Here is a 21,907-nt window from a genome sequence, read left to right as displayed (position 1 = left end):
TAATACGTTCCAGATCACTGTTCCTGGCACTGAAGATGGTTAGAAAACTTTCAAAGAGCTTATATTCAAGAGGAGGGAAATGGAAAATTAAGATACGATTTCTCAGATCTTTAAAAAAAATGTGAAGGAAATTGATAGGATGATGTGGTAGAGAATGCAGGAAAGTGGGTCAGGAAAGATCTTTCTGATGAACTGACAAGAATGAAAGTGGCCCCCCCTGTAGGAAGGGCCCACGGGAGCAGGGACCTTCTTTGTTTTGTGACTTAGCATGCTATAGTTCCATGGATGCTGCCAGAAGACACAAGATGCTCGGTTGAAGACAAAGGACTTTGTTTCTCATGGCATAGGAAGTAGAAGGAACTTCGTGCTCGTGTCAGTTCCCTTTAGCCCCAAAACCCACCTGGTGATGTGTGGCTCCTGCGTGCACAGTGGGTTGGCATTACAGGCAAGGAACTGGGAGCTCAGGGAACCTCAACGTTTTTAATGGGCTCCAAGCAAACTGGTCCACCTGCTGCCTCAGGGAGACATTGTTTCTATTGGACAGTAAACAAACCTGCCCCAGGCTCCAGAGTGAGGAACAATTTCTGCCTTTCAAGGCTCTTTGCTATACAGACATCCTTCAAAAGATGGTCTGGAACAAAAGCTGTCAGTGCCTCTGCTTGTAAGACACACACAAACAGGAGGGGCCTGTGGGGAACCGCGATGCTCCGTGATGCTCAGCAGTTGGAATAAACTCCCAGGCCCCTCACAGCAGGGTGGGCCATGTGACTCTTCCAGCCAACGCCCTGTGAGTAGCCACCGCTGACATGGAGCGTTCCAGAGCTCCCTCTTCACTCTGGCACAGTGACTGTCATGTCTGAGATGGTAGCTGTTCAACCAGTCACTACAGCGAGCAGAACACTCAGCTGACCCATGATCGACAGAGAACATAAGCAAAAATTAAACCTTTGTGGTTTAAGCCAGAGACTGACAAGCTACAACCCACAGGGGAAATTTGGCCTGTAGTCTGTTTTCTTGTTGCCCGTGAGCTAAAGATGTTTGTTTTTTGTTTTTACATTTTTTAAGTGCAGTGAAGAAAAAGAGGCAAACAGAGAACATGAGTCAGAGTCCTGTGTGGCCTGCAAAGCCTAAAATATTTACTATCTGGCACTTAACAGAAAATGTTCTCAATCCATTAGGACAGGGCCTTACCCAACAGGATTAGTGTCCTTATAAGAAGAGAGCTAGCTCTCTCTCTTTCCCAATGAACAGGCACCAAGGAAAGGCCACGTGAGGACACATCGAGAAGGCGGCCACTCACAAGCCGGGAAGAGAGGTCCGCTAGAAACTGAACTTACTGGCACCTGGATCTTGGACTTTCAGGCTCCAGAACTGTGAGCAAATAAATTTCTGTTGTTTAAGCCCGTGCTATTTTGTTATGGCAGCCTGAGTAGACAATTACACTTGGCTTCCTAGGGAACATTCTTCCCCTTCCAAACTTCTCTTTGCAAACCTTCAAGTTCTTCCTCTGCCATCTCAATCCTTCCGAGGCTTGTCTTCCGCTAGCGCCCTGGTAGACAAACCCGCAATGATGGTTATTAACGTCACGGCCTCTAGCTGCGATATTTAATCAGGACCACTTCTGGATAACTCCCTAACTACAAAGAATGGTTTTAACAGTGGGCTTTCAAACCATTAGGACAGTCAAGCAGAGGAATTCAACATGGCTTTCACACAAGCCTTCTAGTGGACCTTAAACCCCTCCAAAAAGCAGCTGCCTTCTCACTTGTAGATGGCGTCAACCTTAAACTTCAGACTGCAGCAACCTTTTCACTTTCAACATCCAGGCAGGGAATAATTATTTTAGCACAGGGAACAAGGGAAATAATTATATTTAGAAATATCAGTCATTCGTTATTGTGTTATTTATTTGAAATCAGATTGTTACGTATCATGTGTTCATTTTTTTAGTGTTTACTGACACAATGTCTATTTGAAAGACAGTACAGTTCTTCAGGGTAGGAATCATGCTGTGAACTCCTTTTAATATTCTGCTAAACAAAGGTTTAACAAAACCACTGTGTAATACACATACTCAACAAATGTGTGCTGGCTTACTGAGTAACTGAAGCTGGATTAAGTATCAGTAATGCACTGGGTTACAAGTAGCAAAACATTAAACTCACAGAATCTTAATAGGGATTTATTTTTCTTACAACAAAGTACTCTTAAAAGTTGGTCAATTCTGGCTTTGGTTTAGCAGCCCCAAAATGCCATCAGAGACTCAGTCTCTTCATCTGCTTCGACCCTGTCATCCTTAGTGTGCTGGCTTTTGTTCTCATGCTTGTGCCTCGTGATCAAAAGTGACTGCCACACACACACAGATGTCAGGCCTGCACTGAAGCACCTATTAGAACTGTGTCCAGTGGCCACTCTCAGTTGCTAAGGAGGCTTGGAAGGTAAGTATTTTGTTTTTTAACCTAACAATGATGGTAAAAGGAGATGATGAACAGAAATAGGTGCTGAGTGAGCAATAACTGGAAGAAATTGCTTTGTGTTTGGAGACGGTGATTTTTGCAAAATTAATCTGTAATGCTAAAATGTAGGGAGTGACATTTGCACCTGATATCTTGGAATTTTTCTATAAATTAATAATTCTGATTGAGAATTACTTCCTTTTCTCCGATTATAAAACTAGTGCATGTTTGACCTGCTTCTGGTTAAGATACAGAAAGTCGCAGCAGACCATTATTCCCACCACGACAAACAGAAGAAGCCGGATGAATTGCAAAATATGTTTTAAAAATAACAATGGATAGTGTGAATGAAGAAAGTCTAGAGGAACTGAATTCCAGAGTAGAAAGATCTCCTTGTTTCTTCTGTGAATGTAGGTCCACAGCTTTTTTCCTCCCTGAGGCATCTGACAAGTGTGTGCGTGTGTGCGTGGGCTGAGAACTGGGCTGGCTCCTGCAGAGGAGCTCTGTCAGAACACTGAGCAACAGCAGAACTTTTGAGGGCTGCCGTGAAAGATTCAAGTCTGGGGTATTCCTAAATGCAAAGACAGTGTTTTTCTGCTGCTTTCTTCGCATGGCAGTTTTAATGAGTGCTTTGGTGGTATGTGAGGTGCAAGCTGAGCTTGAAAGGCAGAACAAAGTTTCTTGCAGTCCTAGGGCGCACAGAAGGCAAGATCACGCTCGAGAGAGGAACACACGGTAAACTAAGCACACATCTCACCCTTGAGACATTTGAAACCAGAGATGAATTGAGTCTACAAAATCTACAGTCTTTTCCCAGCTCAACTGTTGACTGAGAAAGGAAAGGTCAAATCCTCTCCGGGGAAAACAGCATTTACTTCAATCTTCACACAACTTTCATACACAATTTCTGGCATGTAAGAAAAAAATTACACTACTTTTTAAAAAAGGCAATAAAATGTGATATAATCAAGAGAAAAATAACCAAGAGAGGCAGACAAACAGATGACCCAGACGTTGTATTTTAACACACAAGGTTTTACAATGGTTATTATAAACATGTTAAAGAAAAGAACGGGGAAAAGGTGAACAAAACTGATGAAAAGACAGAATTTCAGCAGGGAAATGGAATCTACCTACTTATCCATCCCAAATGGATATTCTAAGCCTGTAACATTTAAAGAATTTATTGCATTTTAATAAGTTTAATAGCACAATCAAACACATGAGAAGACAGGATTAGTGAACGGAAAATCAGATCAATAGAAATTATCCAAACCTAAGCATACAGAGACAGAAAGAATTTAAAATAAAAATCAGTGTGTAAAAATGTGAAGAACACTTGTCAAATTATGTAATACTTCAGCATGTAAAGTCCTAAAGAAGACAGAAAATGGGGCAAAAGCAATATTTGAATTTTCTAGATCTGATGAAAGACCTCAATCCACAAATTTTAGAATCTCAGTGCATCTCAAGCAAGAAAAATAAAAGAAGTCAAATTTAAACATCTCACATGCCAAATGCTGAAAACTAGAGATAGAGGGAAAAAATCACAAAGTAGCCAGAGGGATAAAAAAAACACATTAAGTTCAAAGGAACAACAATTAGACTGACAAACATTTAAACAGAAACTCTGGAATCCAGGTGACAATGGACAATGGAATGGATGACAATCAGGAATGGTGCCTGACAGTTTAAGGTGCTGCAGGGGAAGGAAGGAAGGGAGGGAGGGAAGGAGGTAAAGAAAGAAAGAAAGGAAGAAAGGAAGAAAGGAAGGAAGAAAGGAAGAAAGAGAACAAACGGACTCCTGCCAACCTGTAATTCTTAACCCTGTGAAGTTACCAATTAGAAATGAAGGCAAAAAATATCTGAAAACAAAGATCTAGATAAATCATTTCCAGCAGAATTACAAATAAGAAGTACTAAAGAAAATTCTTCTGGCTGAAAGGAATTATCTGTGAAGGAAACAGAACTGCGGAAAGGAATGAAGAGGACAGGAAAGGCTAAATATGCAGCTAAATACAAAAGCATATTGACTATTTAAACCAGCAATACAGTAACAACGATGTGTAGGATTTAAAACCTATACAGAAGTACAATACATGACAATCTAAGTACAAAGGGCAGGAGGGAGTAAACAGAGCCGTACTCTTGCTTCTTGTATTATTTGTGAAGAGCTAAAGTACAAATTTATGATAGATGCAAATAAATTAAGAATGCATATTGTAATTGCTAGGGTAATCACTAAAAATAAAATAAAAACTAAAAAATTTAGTAGAGGAGATAAAATGGAATGTTAAAATTTTTAATTAACCCAAAAGAAATCAAAAAAGGAAGAAAATATGAACAAAGAACAGACATGACCAGTAGAAACTAAGTAAAAACACTTAAATCCAGTAATATCAATAATTATCTTAAAAATATAAATTGACTAAAAACTTTCACTGAAAGACAAAGATTGTTTTACTGGGTTAAAAATTAACACCCAACTTTATACTGTTTAAAAGAAACACACTTTCAATATAAAAAAAACATAATAAGTTGAAAATAAAAGGATGGAAAAAATATGCAGTGCACACATTGATCAAGAAAACAAAAATGCTGTTTGTTATATTAATATTAACAAAGTAAATTTTGAGGCAAAAATATTACTAGAGTAAAGGGAAACATTTCATAATGATAAAAAGGGAAATTTAACAGAAAAATATAACCATTTTTAATTTAATGCACCTAATAATATAGCTTCAAAATATATAAACCAAATATTGAATGACCAAAAAGGAGCAGACAAATCCATCCTCACAGCTACAAGTTTTACCACAACTCTTAGTGTTTCGTGGTACCAGCAGACAAAAAAAAAAAAAAAAAAAAAAATCAGTAGAAGCTCTCAGAAAACTAGAAACAGAAGGCAAACTCTTCAATATAATAAAGAGTATCTATAAAAAATCTACAGCTATCAGGATACTTAATACTGAATTATTCCCCCCCTAAGTTTGGAGAACAGTCTAGAATTTTAACTGTCACTACTTCCTATTCAACACTGTTTAAGAGATCCCATCCAGGGCAAGAAGACAAGGAAAATAAACAGAACTGTACAAAGAATGGAAATAAAGAAGTAGAATGATATTTGCAGATGAAATGATTATATATAAAGAAAATCCAAACAAATTTAATAAGTATCATATCTAATAAATGAATTTACCAAGATCGCCAGATACAAGGTTAATATGAAAATTAACTGTATTTCTACATACCAACAACAATTAGAAAATAAAATTAGAAAAACAATGTTTACAATAATATAAAAATTCTCAAGTACCTAGAAATAAATTTAATGAAATAGTTGTAAGACCTCAATGCTGAAAGCCATAAAATTTTGCCAAGATATTTAAAAGGAACTAAATAAATGAGAGATTTATCATTTCATGTACTGAAATATTCAATACTGTTAGAACTACAATGATCTCAAACTGATTTACAAATTCAGTTCCAATCAAAATCTCAGGTTTTTTCTAAAACTGTTATCTTGATTGTAAATATATATGGAAAAGCAATGAACCTAGCAAGGCTGGACCAATCTTGATGACAAAGTTTGAAGATTTACATTACCAGATTTCAAGACTTAACAAAAAACTACTAAAAAGTGTTTTATTGGCAGAAGGATATACATTAGATAAATTGAACAGAATAGAGTCCAAAAACAGATATGCGTATACATGAGCACTTTATGACAACAGCAATAAATACAGTTCACGAGGGAAACTCTGTAGAGAAATTAGATATCTATATGGAACAACAGAAGCAGCATATATACTTTGATGTATAAGAAGCAGCAGTATAAACTTTGATGGAGAACAGGCAAACTATTTAACGCTTACACTAAAAGCAAATACTACAGTAGTTCCCAGCTGGGGGCTTTCCGGCCCCACGAGACCCTTGGCAGTGTTTTGGGTTGTCACAGTGAGGAGGAAGTGCTACCGGAACCTAGAGGCCATGATGCTGTCACACATGTTACAATGCACAGGGGAGCCCCCACAACAAAGGATCAGCCAGCCCCAAGTGTCAGCTCTGCCAAGGGTGATCGCCCTGATCTAGAAGAGAAAGCAGAGTATCCTCCTGCCCTTAAGTAGGCAATAAACTGTCAACAGATCATAAGAAGCACTACCCATAAAATTAAAAAATGGGTATGTCTGATTTTGAAATAAAACCATTTTTTCTATCAAAGAAAAGGAAAAGGTAAGTTACACACTTGAATAAGACACACATGACACGTATATCTGACAAGGACTCTGGCAGGCAGACTCTAAAATGGTCCCCATGATCCCCAACTCCTGGTATTCACACCTTTGTGTAATCCTCTCCCCTGGAGTTTTGGTGGGACATGTGGCTTATTTCTAACCAATAAAATATGGCAAAGGTGACGAGATGTATGTGATTATGTGAATGTGACTATGTTCCGTAAGCCTGCAGCATCCATCTTGTGAGGAGACACTCTCCCTTGCTGGCTTAGGAAACAAGCTGTTGTGCTCAGAAACCCCACATGGCAAGGAAGTAGGGGCAGCCTGCAGGCAACAGCCAGCCACAGCCTGACAGCCCAAGGAACTGAGTGCTGCCGGCAGCCGTTCCCCACTCTGAGCCACAGATGAGACCGCAGCCCTGACCAACACCTTGATTGCAGCTCTGTGAGAGACTGAAGTGCGGGGCTCAGCTCAGCCATGCTCAGGCTCTTTTAAAATTTTATTTGACAATACTTTTATTTCAGTCAGCATTTATTGACAAATATCTCATTCCAGCCAAACCGGCTACATAATTTGAGGCCAGTATAAACTGAAAATGCAGTATCTCTCCTTCAAAAATGAGTCAGATTTCAAGATGACAACAGCTGCATGGGTCACATGCCCATGAAGCTGGCCCTGAACCCAGGGAAGGCTTTTGGTCACAGACACAAATACACCTAAATCTTAAGCTCTCAAGCAAATGAGAGAAAAGCACAAAGACATAAAAATCACTGTTCAGGGTAGGAAGAGATGAGTGTTTAGAGATGAAGGACAGCCCAATTTGGGGCATACAGAAGAGCTTTCAAGTGGGCAATTCAGGGAAACTCTTAAAGAGGCATTTGAATTAGAGTTTGAAGGATCAATAGGGATGAACATGTGGCCGAAGTAGAAAAGATACTTCTGCAAGATGGGGAAAAAAACAGATTTCCAAAGGGGTCAAGATCTCTGCCAGAACAAGCTGTTTAATAAAATCATGCTTTGTTTATAGGTATGAACCATATTTTAAAATAAGCAGAAAAAGATTTTCTATGGAAGGTAAAACTAACGCCACCGGAGTTGGTTTACGCGGGTTTTCCTTTCTTCTAGTTTTTAAATTTTGCTTTTTAATGGTTTCAAACCTACTGAAAAGTTGCAAGAACAGAAAAAAGAACTCCCTCATCCCTTTCACCTGCGTTCCCCTTACCACTAAGTGTCCCTGGACGCACTTTCTCCCCCACTGCCACTGTGCAACCTGTGACAGTCGGGAAGCTGACGCCGGCACAACATTCCCGTCCAGCCCAGAGGCCTGGTCGTTTCACCACCTGCCCCGCCAATGCCTTGTTCTCCCTTCTGGTGCAGCCCCGTCTGGGAACGTGTGCTGTATTTAGTGGTCACATCACACCAGTTTCCTCCAAGCTGGAACAGTTACTCAGTCTTTCCTATCCTCACGTCTTTGCAAAGCTTAAAGGATACAGATGTGCAATGTGGCCACCAATCTAGGTTGGTCTCGTGTTTCCTCCTGACCAGACTCTGGGCACATGTTCTTGGCAGAAACGGTACAGAAAAGATGCTGGGCTTTTCTCAGTGCTTCATGTTGGGGGACACACGGTGTTGACTGGTTCCAGTAAGATGTTAATCATGATCACTTGGGCAAGTTAGTGTCTGCTAGCATAAAGCCACTGTTCCCCTCTCTGTACGTGATCAGTGTTTGTGGAGAGAGCTTATGAAATCATCCTATTCCTCCAGCCTCCATCCACCAAATCTCACATCCACTGAAATCTCCTGTCCTTCAACTGCTGCTGTGTGACCAAGCGCTGATTATTTTTAACATTCCTTCTACACACTCAGTTGGTAGTGTCCTTTAAAGAGGAGCATTCCTTTCTCTACTTTGCATTCATTAATTTATTTATACTAACATGAACTCGTAGGTTACTATTTTACTCAATAGGTTGTAATCCCACATTGTGTATATATTCCAAAACAGGGAAGTGATTACAAACTCAACCTGTCTGGATTATTTCAAAAGATGCAAGAATTTTTTTTTCATTCAGCAATAACAGATGTTAGAAAGTATTTTCAAAGATGGCAAATGGCAGACAAATTTTCTTGAAAGTCGCAAGTCACATGTATGGTACATCCTACAAAAAGTAAGGGGCATGGAAATTTCATTCACTTTCGTAAGTTTCCTCAAATATTGGACCCACTCAAAGGTGAAGAAGAGAAAAGGCAACCTTCAAAAAGAAGCAAGTGGATTAGAGAGGCGTTTACTCTGCTACTTTCTGAGAGCACCAGACAGGGACTGTGGGGGAGGAGAATGAGCGCTAAATCCATCCCCCTCTGCTCAAGCCCTGGCCGCTGGTTAATTTAAAAACAAGATCGAACAGAAATTTCTCCATACACCCCCTCAAATGACAACAAACAGAAAAGCAAACCAAAGAGAAAGCCCACTAAGATGTCCCAAGCTGCTCTTCAGAGAGCAACCAGGAGGCAGTTTCAGCAATTTGAGCCAAGGGTTTATCTGTCACAGGGTCTTCACAAGCAAGCCTTCCTTTTCAACAAACGAAACTTTTTGAAATAAACAGAATAAAAAACGGTACCGGTCATTTTTCTTACACCGCTCCTCAACACAGTTCCTTACAATACGTAGTTCCCCAGCTAGCACTTAAGCTGAGTTAGGAGCGGAAGGGGCCACACCTTTGAGCCTTGCTCACAAGAGCACGCGTGGATGGGGACAGGGCACCTGTCATTACTGCAAAACCACATGCTAATGTTTAACGCTTAGCTTGACCTGAACGCTGCTTTCAGAAGCCCGCCCACACCGCGGGTGCAGGGAGGGCTCTGGAAGGCGCTCCGGCACGCGCCTGCGGCTCTTCTGTTCCGGAGGCCACGCCGGGGCTAGTAAGTAGTGTTTTGTCAAACACGCTCTCTAGCCCCTTCTGAGGACAGAAGACTCCCCACACTCATAGCCTTCAGGCTTTGCAGGGTGTCTCCAGGCTGACAGGCTTTTGTTTGTCCTTAGCTAGTGTCTCAGTAGCAGAGGCATCACCTGAGGTCAACGTCGGTCCCCATAAGCCAGAAAGGAGCCTTTGGCAGCAATGCTTCAAGCACCCACTTTCCTTTCCTATTTTCAAATGAAGACAGATAGGGCACTGAAAACCGGACTAGGGGTGCATGCCTGTGGACTGGTGACAGGCTGTAACCTGCCATAACCTCCTGGCCTTGCAGTAGAAGTCCGAGGGTACATGACTCCCTGGCAACCCCACCTGTGCCTGCACAGAGGTCAGGGAAGGCTGGTCCGTATTCAGGAGGGAATCTGCTTGTTGGGTAGACTGTCAGGTAACCCTTCTTACCAGTGGCTCTTTCACTGACAACACAATTGTTCGTGTTGCTTAAGTATTTCTGCACCCACTTTCCATATTTCAGATTCAACGTTGGCCTCCAGCTCCCCACCAGGCCACTGGCAGCACTGGGTGCGCTCACAGCCACCGGACAGTGGGTGCCCAGTTTATACTTACATGCTCAAATATTTCTAAATTTGACCAGTGAGGGCCACTTCAAGCTGGCTCTTATTCTTCTTGCCCTTATAATTTTTTGAGCCTTTTTGTATTTTCTGGCCAAAAAAAAAAAGTTGTACGCTTCCCTCCTCCTAACCCAGGGATGGAATCAGCTACTGCTCTAAGGAGCTCTGGTTCCTTTTACTGAAGGATGCCCGTTAGAAACCAAGTTTGACATGAGCACTCAGTGTGCTCACTGCTACCGGGCGGCCACTGCTTTTAGGCCCCTTCAGCAGACGGAGCTGAAAATAATGTTTGTATACAGGTACACACATATGTATTAACATACACACAGAACCAACAACTGAACCTGTTTCTACATCTACCTGTGCAGGTAAGTATTAGCAATTCCTCAGTTAATACCAATTCAACACTCATTCCCATTCAACACCAGAGTTATTTCTAACCTTTCCCTTTTCTATGTTGGTAAATCCCTTCTCAGACCTGATCAGAAGGTTTTTTTCAACTGAAATTTAGGTTGGAGGGAAAAAAGTCAAAATTGCAAGCCTGGGTATCACAGATGCGATAAACACCACGTGAGAATAAATCATGATTGGCTTTCTGTAACCAGCCACCTTCTCTAAGTATAACACTTGCTGAGACCACAACAGCTCAGAGTTGCGTTTTGCCAGGAATACAGTGGGGGATGCCAGGACCCAGATGCGAGCAGAGTCTGGCAGCAGCATGCTAGGACCCAGGAGGTAACGAGAGGCACAGGTCCCCCCGAGGAAAGGGGTCTTCACACCCAGCCTCAGCCTAGCCCTGGAAGGCTCTGGACTGCATTCACCTAGACAGGGCATCCTGCTTCTGGCACTCTGGGGGCCTCAGCCAGCATCTGATGGCTTGTGTCAACGTCAGGTTGACCAGAGAGTCCCTCTCTCCTCACGATGCTGGCTATTCAGGCTGTGCCAGAGCCTGAGCATCTCTGGTCTCTGTGAAGGGCAGCACGGTGAGGAGGCTGGAGTCCCTGGAGCCACATCACAGAGTCTAAGTGAGAGAGAGAGATGATTAGCCTGCTGGAAGAATCTGGCCCATAGATATTTTGTTTGAGCCAATTTCTAAAACTTCTGAGTTTTCAACTAAAAATCAGATTTCTGACTTTTCTTAAAAGATGTGAAGATCTGGCAACAAGGGGCCCATATTCTTATGCACTGATACTCAGCTAGAAGTTTAGGAGGGGCAGGTACTCCGCCCGGGGCCCGCTGTTCCTCACTCGCCCCACTCACCAACCCGCACCATGCGACAGCCCTCCCGGAGCTGTCAGCGCAGGAGCCTCATCGGAGTGCATGGGATTCTCTCCCGCTTGGTATTTGCTTTGATCCCACAGCCACTTCTCTTACTTCAGGGCCAGCCTGGGCCCGCCCGTCTCCTCGGAGGGAGAAGTCCACCACTGCAGGTAGAGGCCAACTCTGGGCCAGCTGGGGGAGATGCAGCAGGGGAGGATGGTGGCCTAAACCAGCACTAGACTTCAAGTTCATTGTTGAGACAAAAGTGGAAAAGAAACCAGGATCTCTAAGCATCCGAACCTCTCTACTCTCCCACGTGCCTAGTGAGCAGAGGAAGAACAAAGAGTCACGGCAGAGGGGCCCAGAGAGAGAGGCTGAAGATGTGTGGTTTGCTTCTCTGGGCACACATCTGAACCACGTTTCCCAGACAGCCCTCTGGTCAGAGTGGGGTCCTGTGAGCCAGACACGTGTGTGGATGGAAGTGATGGACACCACTGCTAAGCCCGGCCTCTACTCCTCCTCCCTCTCCCCGTCTTCTGCTCAAAATCTTTCTTTGCCTAAGGAGTTACAGATTCAGTAGAAGATGCTAAGGAGCCCTGCGAGACCCTGGGGCACAGTACTCCTCCCCCACATCCTCAATGGACTCTAATGAGAGCAAGAAATAAATGTCTATGGTTTCAAGCCACTGAGATTTGGGGGTTGTTAAAACAACTAGCATGTCCTGACTGGTGCCCTGGCCTTGACTAGTACACAGATTAAGGGTTTACTCAGGTATTTCCAGAAAGTTCAGTTTCCTTTGAGGTCAAATTTCTCAAATAAAGGCTACATGTCCAAATACTTCTAATTGTTTCCCATCCAATTACTGCCTTATCACCAATAATCTGGTTTGTGTTTCTGTGACTTAACTTGCAATGCACTTGCCAAAAATTTTAACTGCCAAATCCAAAATACTTCCCTGTTCTCATTTTACTTGTGTTTAGTGGCATCTGACACTGTTAACCACACTCTTCTTCCTGAAGCTCTTCCCCCAGCTCTACATGGGCCCTAGAGGTGGACTGTTTCACCTGTCAGCCTCACCACCACTACTAGCTGTGTGACCCTGGGCAACTCCTGAGCCTCACCAAGCTCACTTACAGGCTCTTGTGACGATTCAGAAAGAGAATGTCAAGCTCACTGGATGAATGCAATGAGTAAATGTAAGCGCTCACTGAATGTTAGCTGCTGTTACAATACAGTTAACAATACAGTGTCTTGATTTTCTTCTTTTTTCTTTGTCTTCTCTTCTGCAAAAATTTTGGCTCTTCTTTCTCTCTCTGCTCATGGACTGCTGGTTTTTGCAAAGGTTGCTCTGTTGGATCTTTTCACATCTCATTTCTCCTCTGCGACTGACAGACTTCCATGCCAGCTTCTGAATGCCCTACAAGCTTTATTTCTAATTTGCATCCTCCACACCTCTTCCCTCACATGTTGTCAAAGCATCACACACACAGAACAGACTGACTGAGCGCTTCCCTCTGGGGCTTTGTGGCCAACTCAGAGACTGGGTCAAAAAGGACGCCTTGAGGACATGAATTGTGTCCTGTGTCCTATTCACTAGAACTAAGTGATGAAGTGACAGCAGAGCCAAGGACTTGGCAGAGATTTCTTAAAGGGACGTAACCACTCACTAACTTCCGAGGCCTTCACAGAGCTCCCAATCAGGAAGCACCGCCCGTCACGCACAGTCCTTCTGGTCCTCTCAGTACCGCCCAGTCGAGGAGTGGCTCAGCTGGCTTATTTTTCTTTAGAATGGGCTTCCCAGGGTATGATCCACACAATACTGGACCCTTCAGATACTTCTCAAAAGGAGACCTTCAGAATTAAGTAATAATAATTTTAAAAAGCCCCCTGCTGGAAATTCTCAGAGCATGTTAGTGTAGCGAAGGCCCCGGGAGGCCCTGCTGTAAAGAGACAGGGGAACTAAGTCAGCTTAGCGTCTGCCAGGCTTATTGTCCGGGTTGAGCCCAGTTTGTGGAGGCCCCTCAGGGACAGCCAAGGCTGACATGTGCCACCAGGCCTGAGCTCCAGGGCTGGCGCGTCGCGGAGCAGGAGCTCGTGGGAAATCAGGCTGTGCCACCTCTTTTATGATAGCCCTCAAAACAGAAGAAGGCCAGAGAAGCTGGGAAAGAGGGAGACCCAGGCACCTGAACTAACTATAACTAGAGAAACCTCAGAGGAATCCTGCCTTCTGATTGCTGGCTGCAGGGGGTGCCTCTGGGAACACAGTCACCCACTGCACTGTTTGTTTCCTCGCACTCAGATTCCATTGGAATGAATAAAGTTGGTATCTTTAAAAGAAGTGCTTTCAAAATGTTTTGAAAAGAAGTTCCAGAGAGAGAAAAAATCTCTGTGCTCCCTGCAGCACAGCAGGCGCACAACTTGCACATGGGCTGGCCTGTCAGTTTCTTATAAGGGTATTTCCCATGCGGCCATGGGGCGAAGGCCCTGGAGCAGAGCTTGCACAGCGGATGTCCAAGACCCAGAGGTGACTAGCAGACTTGCTTTGTTTAACCTATACAGGGTTATAAAAAGTTGAGTAAGACGCAAACATTTAAAAATTGGGAGATTTAGCGTAAAGTATGGATTTCTAGCTTCTCTTGCAAAAATGGAGTCTCAGCAAATTGGCTGGATCTGAGGAGCTGTTTCCACCTTTACATGGGGTAGGTGCTGTATTTCTACCTCAGGGTAGATTCACTCACTTATGTTACCTGCATGGCCCTTGTGGAGATCTGAGTTTGTGACCTTTGCTATGAAGCACTGTTGGAACTGATACTAAGGTATTTTTAACCATGTTTCAGCAGTGTTATAAAATTTGGGCTTCTTAAATCCCAATAACATAAATGAATGGACCAATGCAGCCCCTTAAAATACTTCCTAAACACACCTGGGACCCTGATGGAGCTGCGTCTCATGGCTGTGTATACTAGCTGCACTCACTCTACCAGTCATTTTTGTTCCAGCTGGTAGGGCCCAGTGCCACAGAAGCTACTCACACCCAGTGAAATGGACACTGCAGGTATCACAGAGCAACTGAAGGTCCCCATCTGAAGTGGAGACTAAGATGATATTCACTTCACTGGGTCATTATGACAGTCAAATGAATAAATATTTGTAAAATGCTTCAAACAGGGCCTGGTAAATAGTAAGTACTTTATCTGTATTTAGTGAAAAAAAAAAAATTAAGTGCTGCCAAAATTTAATGATGCTGCCAACTTACGTGCTTTTTCCTTTTGTTCTCTCTCTAGCCTGGGTTCAAGCTGAAAAATGGCCTATTCCTCAGGTCACTGTGTCGGCTTAAGTTTTAAAAAAGGACCTGTCACCCCTGAATGTTTTATTCTCTGCATTCATAAATTGTGTAAGACCACACTCTTGAGTTCTCAATGCCTTGGAGAGATTTTTATGGGAAGAGATCTTTTAGTCTTTATTTACTCTTGATTGTACCCTCCCCTTTTGCCCTACCTACCCCGAGAGGCAAGAACATGGTGTCTAGACAGAAATAATCTAAATCACAGAGACTGGGTGGCATTCAAATTCACATCTCTCCTGCCTAGGTATAAGCTTCATGCCCCACCTTTCTCTTCCCATAGGAAAGTTTCTATGGCTTTGCAGCTAGAATCTGAAAGCCGGCTCCCAGGGTACTTCAGAAAGCCCAGCTCCTCAGGATCCAGTGATGAGCATAATTAAGGGCCCCAGGCTGGCTCTGGGTCACAGAACTGCTGACCACTCTTTCAAACTCTTTCAAACCAACCCTAACCCTCTCCAGACTGGCCTCTGTACCCTAGCCACCTTCACAGCCAAAGCCGCACATGTCTCTGATTTTCAGAGTAATTCTCTGCAGGCCAGGCGCTAACTCCTCCTTTGAGTGCCAGTAACAGAAGTTGGAAGAGTCTTCAGCAACAAAATTAGTATAATCTCTATTTTCTGTCAAACTTCTCCTTGCCATTCCCACCCCCAAATCTCAACCAGCTGATGACCAAATACAAAAATAAACTTTCATCAGTATTCATCAATAACTGAAGAAGTGATACCACTGCTGACAAGGCCATGCAAAATATTAATCACTCAAGTGCGTACACTACTTTCAGGCACTAAATAATTTTTTTTCTGAGAATAATTTTTTCTTTCTTGTCTCTTTTTCACATTCTTGGTAAAATTTCTTGAGAGCTTATTTATTCATTGCTTTCCTTAAAGTACTGTATTTGACTATGACTTTTGGACATCACCATAAAGGATGTCTGTGTACTACACATAATAAAAGCTGTTCGTGTGTAGCTGTTTCCTATAAACCAGGATGTCTATATAATGCTTTTAAATAAATGACGTCTGCAACCTTGTGCACAGGCGCAGTGGTGCTTGTGTCCACACCACTCATCATAAACACAGCCATAGTGCAATGAGCATGGCCACAACTTTATTTAATTGGGATACTCCTGCTTTGAGATAGATGGCAATATTTCCCTTTGACACATGAAGAATACACTAATACGCTGTTCTTTAGAAAACTTAGTAACTTGCTCAAGGTCATACTATTGGCCAATGGCAGAGTTCTGATCCAAACTCTAGTGTGTCAGGTCCCAAGGGCCTGGGCTTCCCCGCTAGTGTATGGCTAACTCTTTAGCTCTCAACCCTGAAGGGACAGAAGACTCTGAGGTACAAAGTGTTTAAAAAACATACTCAGGTTGACTCTTAATAAAACTCAGAGGTTTATGGTCAAAGTCTCTGTCTCATCTCCAGACAACTGTGGGTAAACTGCATTGTCAGATTCTAAAAGCATGTGTAGACAGTGATGCAATCCAGCAGTTGTTATCAGAGGGAGAACATAATTTACTAGTTCTTTTGAGATTTTAGAAATGGATTTCTGTAGAACTTGATATAGGTTAAAGCATTTTCCAAAAGGATCCAGGCCAGTGATATTCTTCTTTTAAAAAATTTAGTTCCAATAGACTGTCCCAACACTTTGAATAGTTTGTATGAGAGCTCTCTGGGTGTGGTCAAGAATACAGTTAAGAGTCCCTGGGCAGGATGGGCCAAGGGTCCCAGTTATTGATGGAAAGGCGGTGGAGTGGGTCCTGGCCAGGGAAGAAACTTAGCCAAACTCAAATTCAAGGTATCCTAGAGACCATTATAAAAGCTATTATTGTGGGAAAGTACATCGTGGTTTCCAAGATGTCCTAATGATGTTAGAACACACTGTTCTAACTCAAATACCAGAAGACTGCTCAGAAATCCTCACAAATATGTTTCTTTTTTTTTTCCTTTCAAGAAAGCAAAGCAAGGATTTATTAAGCAATAGTACGCTCTTAAGGGAAGAGTGGGCAGACTCAGGTGAGTAGCTCACAAACATGTTTTTGAACCAAAATGGCCCATGAACTTCTTGCTTCCTTCAGCCAGTTGCACCTTTGGTCCATACGGACTTTTTTTACACACATCCTACATGGGAAGAAAGCAAACTAAACCATGCCTTTAATGTTACTGACATACACTTTTAACAACAAATATAAAAGTGGTGTTCATATTGCTCTTTCCTCTAATTGATAATAAAAAGTCACAACATTAAATTCTTAATGAAGACAGTTTTGGAAGGGAGCTAACTTAAAATAGTCTAAATATATACATTTCTGGAGGCTTCAATGGATTACATTTCAGCACATTTATCACATTACTTTATCTCCAAAATAACTTTAACTCAACCTTCCTTTCCAGCAGAAAATTTAACGTTCATAATTACTGGGCTTCCCTGCAGCATCATGCAAGGGTTTTCCCACCCCTTTACACAGACAAGAGTATTCAGGGTGGGCCTCTGCCTTTGTCCACACCGGTTCCTGCCAAATCCTGAGCCTGCTGTTGCTTCCTGCCAGGCTTTGCCATTTGCCCACTGGCTGCGCTGAACTACACTTCCCAGAATCCCTTCTTCATGCTTCCTGTCAGCATGAGCTCCGAGGGGGGTTCTCTCGCAACAGTTGGAGGACAGAAGGAAAGCAGCGGCCGCTTTGTCACACACACCTTGATCCTGATCTCTTGACTCATCTTATTGGCCTGAAGCAGCAACTTGGCTTTCCCCCTGGATCTTCTTTCATTTTCTCTGACTTCTAGGTCAGTTGTATGTGTGTTTAGGTCCTTGAAGAAGGACCCTGGCCCCTGCAGGATATTCCTGTTGACAAGGTCAGAGGCAACAAGAACCCGCGTGGGTCAGCCAGGTCTCACGGGGTTCCAGCCTGCTCATGACCTTCCTTCCTGACCACAGCTCGTGAGCTCTGGACTCCAGCATTAGATGTGGAGACAGCTTTGCAAAGACTGCTTAGTGAACTCCCATGAGTGCTTAAGCTGAATTCCCTTTGATAAATCCACATATATGTATGTCTTACTGGGTCTGCTGCTCTGAGTGAACCCTGACTAATACACTTCCATGCTGCTCTCTGAGGGTACAAGCCTTTCTCAAGGCTGGATTCCCAGGGTCTAGGATGGGGCCTGCCTACATGTGCACCAGTAGCCCCTCCTCCATAAAGCCCTGTCATCCAAAGATGTGCCCTGCAGTTCAGCACAGTTCTCTGCCATGGTAGAATCTGTGACTTCTGCCCCTTTCTTAGTCTGGGAAGGATCCCACTGCATGATTCTACTCCACGTCTTCACACTGGAGTATCTGATGATACTTCCTCAGTGGAAGTGGGTTGAGGCTTTCACAAAAGACAGGAAGAAGGCTGGCCTACAGGCCACTCCTGCTTTCAACCCCAGGAGAAACTCAGTGAGGCAAGCCAGGACAACCCCTCACCTCCTTGGAGTTGAGAGGTCAATGTGTGAGAAAAAAAATAAAGGGAAACAAGTACAAACACTTCAGTAATTATCCTGCCATAGGAGGGCAGAGCTAAAGACCTAGATAGAGATATGTTCCTTGCCTGTGGTTCCAAAAGCCAGCTAAGTCATTCCCAAGTTATATACCTACCAAACCAGAAACTTCTAGGGTGGAGTACAGGGAATCTGCTTTCAGTTAAAACTCCCTCAAGTGGTTCTTATGCACAGATGAATTAAGAATACCTGTCTTATGCCATCTTTTCTATATTGAATGTCCATTCTCTGAGTGGAACATTTGATTGGTAATGGACAGCAAGTAATAATAATTATCCTATGCAAGGATCTGACGGCTGGCTATTCCACGTAGCTAAATATGCATTTGTGTGTTCTGGAAGCCAGAAGAGGCAGTATCTTATCCAATATTCTTATGCAATTGGGAGGCAACCCCATCTGTGAAAGAACATGAGCAGTGGGGGTTATAATCAAATAAAAAGATAAATTTTAGGGTCAGGACTAGACGTCACTGGGGCTGCAGCTCATGGACTGGGAGGAAAGGGGGCCAGAGTTGGGTGCAGCCTCACATTTGCCTGAGTGTCCTCCTGAGGCAGATGGGTTAGTGTGTTCTTGCAGCTGCGAGTCACACTGCCTTCAGCTGCCCTGGCAGATGTTTAGAGGCTAGAGGAGTTTCAGCTCACTGAGGAAAGAAACACAGACAAAAGCATGATGATGATGATGGAGACTGTCCAGCAAGAAAGCAAAGCCTGATTGGAGCAGTGCACTATGCTGGGTGCCAAGGGTAGCATTCCTGATGGACAGGACAATGTGAGGGCTACATGCACTGGTGGCCTTTCTGCATCTGGCATTAAGAGACCTTCTTTGTGAAGCACTGGATCAGGCAACTGGAGAGCTGCCAAGGGAGGAAGCCCAGAGGAGGTTACAGAAGATTGAAGACAGAGTAATTGATGAAGATGAAGAAGCTGAAACTGATAGAAATATGACTAATGCCCCCTCCATCCTGTATTACAGCAGATCTGAAGAGGGAGTCTGAGTTGTGAGCTGTTCTTCCACGGAGCGTGTACTCTGGGAACTTTCCCCCAAGCGTCTTTTTGATGAGGCAAAGCTGCCACCCAGTGTTTGGACCCCACAGGTTAAAGCCCAGCAAACACACAGCTGCGGGACCGCAGCAGAGGGGGACGCCTGTGCAGCGGTGTGGAGAGAACTGCTCGCACAGAAGCGACGGAACTCAAGAAACTAGCTTCCAAACTAATAGAGTCTGATTTTAGAAGGCTCCTGTGGCCTCGAGTTTGCTAGCATCATAGAAGGACTAGAGAGTTCTGTGAAATGCGTACAATAACAGCTCTGCCTGGGACTTGGAGTGGGGATCTCATGTTGGGTAGCCAATGCATTGGATTCAACTTCTTGCCAAGCAAGCTTGTATCAAAAGAAAAGCTATCATCTACGGGGCTTATTAAAGGAATGTTACTTTACAGCCTCTGCTATGGCAAGTTTAAGAAGCTTTAGGTAAAGATGACTTAAATCGGTTGCTACGCTGTCTAAATCGTTAAGATTAAGCCTGAGAATATTCTAAGGTGTAAGAGATGCTTGAGAAAGAAGGCTGCTCCTGCTCTATCTGGCAGCTGAATCACACCTTAGTCCATAGCCAGGGGCTCTGCCGAAAGCAGGGACAATTAATATTGGTGAGAAGGTGGGAAGAAATCAAGAGCTTAATTCTCCCCCTAAGAACTATAATGGAGGCCCTGGGGCTTATGCATTAGTTGTCAATTAATACAATTCTATCGATTAAATAGCCAGGAGAACTATGGCTTACCGCTGCCTCTGAAAATGCGGTGAAAATACAAAAATAAAAAGTTTTTTCTCCCAAGGTTTATTTACCTTATGCTAGTGCTGTTCCTTGGTTTCCCTTGAGTAATTGACACACCAGGCTATTCAGTGTGTTTACTAATTAGTGATGAGTGGTCGGGACAGAAACTAGGACGGGAACCAGGTGCAGACTGGCTACGGGAGGGCAGCCCAGTGGATCCTGAGGAAGTGCTGTGTCAGCCAAACAACTTCTGCAGTTAACAAAAAGTTACACCTCTACTAGCAAGCTGAGTTTTCTTGACGGTTAATTTTGAAAATGATAATGAACTCTTAACTGAGAACGTACTGGCAAATGGCACTGAGACTCACTGAAATAGTCAACTCGCCTGGTGTGTAACACATACTGCGCAGTAATCCTAAACATCAGTGGAGACTAGTTTCCCGCTAGCAGGGAATCATCGTCAGTGCCCAGACCAGACTCTTAGGTGTCCTTGGGGGTAGACGGAGTGAAGTTTTAATTTCTAGGAAGAACTCTTCAATGTGGAAAGAACTTGTGGTGAAAAGTGAAATGACAGTTCCTCTATTGTTTCGGACTATCCACTACAACGTTGAAAAGTAATCCTCACATCACACAATGGAAGACCATCCAAGATTTTTATTCTATTTTCCCCTTAGTGAGAATTGAACATTTGTGCAGAAAGAAAATGGTTTATGCCAAGAAGAGATGAATTTTTCGAAAGCAGCCCCATGCTGAAATCTCTTCCCTTGTTGCAGATGGTGTAGATGAGGCACTAATTCGACTGGCTTCACATCTTGCCTGACAGCCCTGCTCTATTTGTCTGTGTAGTCATTAAAACTTTCAATATTTAATATTTGAATACAATATTTAATGTCTATACAGTAAATGTATTGGAACTTCAAACGAGTATTGAAACCAGGTGTAAACCAGCTAATGGTTTCTTAATCTCAGACTTGGAGATGAGTGTCAACTATTTTTGTGAAGTGTGTTTGAAAAACTCCTGCCTCAAGATCACTGTTTAATGGGATCAACTTTCAGAATTGCTTCTGAGCTAAAAGATTTATTCTAGTATGAGACCAAAAAGTAATGGCAAGCCTGTCCAGAGTTAAAGGAGAAGGTATGATGGTGGCCTTCCAAGACATGACTAAGATTGTATTTTATGCCAAACTATTTACTATTCCTATAGAATCTATATGAATTGCTGGGCAGGTTTCTAAACAAAGGTGTATGCAATGAAAAGAAGTAAAGTAAAGGAGTGCCCCAAAACAAGGCTCTCAAAGTGTTGGTAAATATAGGGGAGAATTAAGATTCTGTTAAGATTCAAACAGAACTTGTTTCAGGAGTCTTTACCTGACATGATACTTACTTCCCGCCAAAAAACAAACAAAAAAAAGGATACTGAACATCCTTTTTGAACTCTATCTTCTTGCCTATATTTCACAAAGATTGCTTCCTTTATCCTTGTGATGCTTTACTACTGTTTCCATTTAGCATGGATTAGCATGGATTAGATGTCAGAAAAAAATTATCTAGAGCATGAAAACTTTAATGAACAAATGTGTATTTTCTTTAAATTGTGCAGTAGAATTCTGTTTGGTGTTTTTTTGTTGTTCCTATAAAGGAAATGAGTCTGGTTCTTATAAATATTAAAGGAAAAAACTGCTACTTTTTCTTGAAAGGCACAGATGCAAACTTTAGGAAAATAATGGGAGGGAGAAGAAGCACAAGAAGCATATTTACTAGCAAAGAG

General features: G+C 42.9%; 1 long non-coding RNA gene across 2 annotated transcripts in view; it reads left to right on the top strand.

Annotated features, from left to right (window-relative positions):
• Nucleotides 1-1,258: 1,258 nt before the first annotated feature.
• The window catches only part of LOC116668577, a 46,853-nt gene continuing 26,204 nt past the window's right edge, over nucleotides 1,259-21,907 (top strand). For both annotated transcript variants that reach the window (XR_004325737.1, XR_004325736.1), the window contains exons 1-2: nucleotides 1,259-1,373; nucleotides 2,301-2,438. This is a non-coding gene — a long non-coding RNA (uncharacterized LOC116668577). The remainder of the gene's footprint in view (nucleotides 1,374-2,300; nucleotides 2,439-21,907) is intronic.

Source organism: Camelus ferus, chromosome 14, assembly GCF_009834535.1.
Source record: "Camelus ferus isolate YT-003-E chromosome 14, BCGSAC_Cfer_1.0, whole genome shotgun sequence".
Taxonomy (NCBI): domain Eukaryota; kingdom Metazoa; phylum Chordata; class Mammalia; order Artiodactyla; family Camelidae; genus Camelus; species Camelus ferus.
Note: the sequence above shows the minus strand (reverse complement) of the source record. Positions and strands in the feature narration are given on the sequence as shown.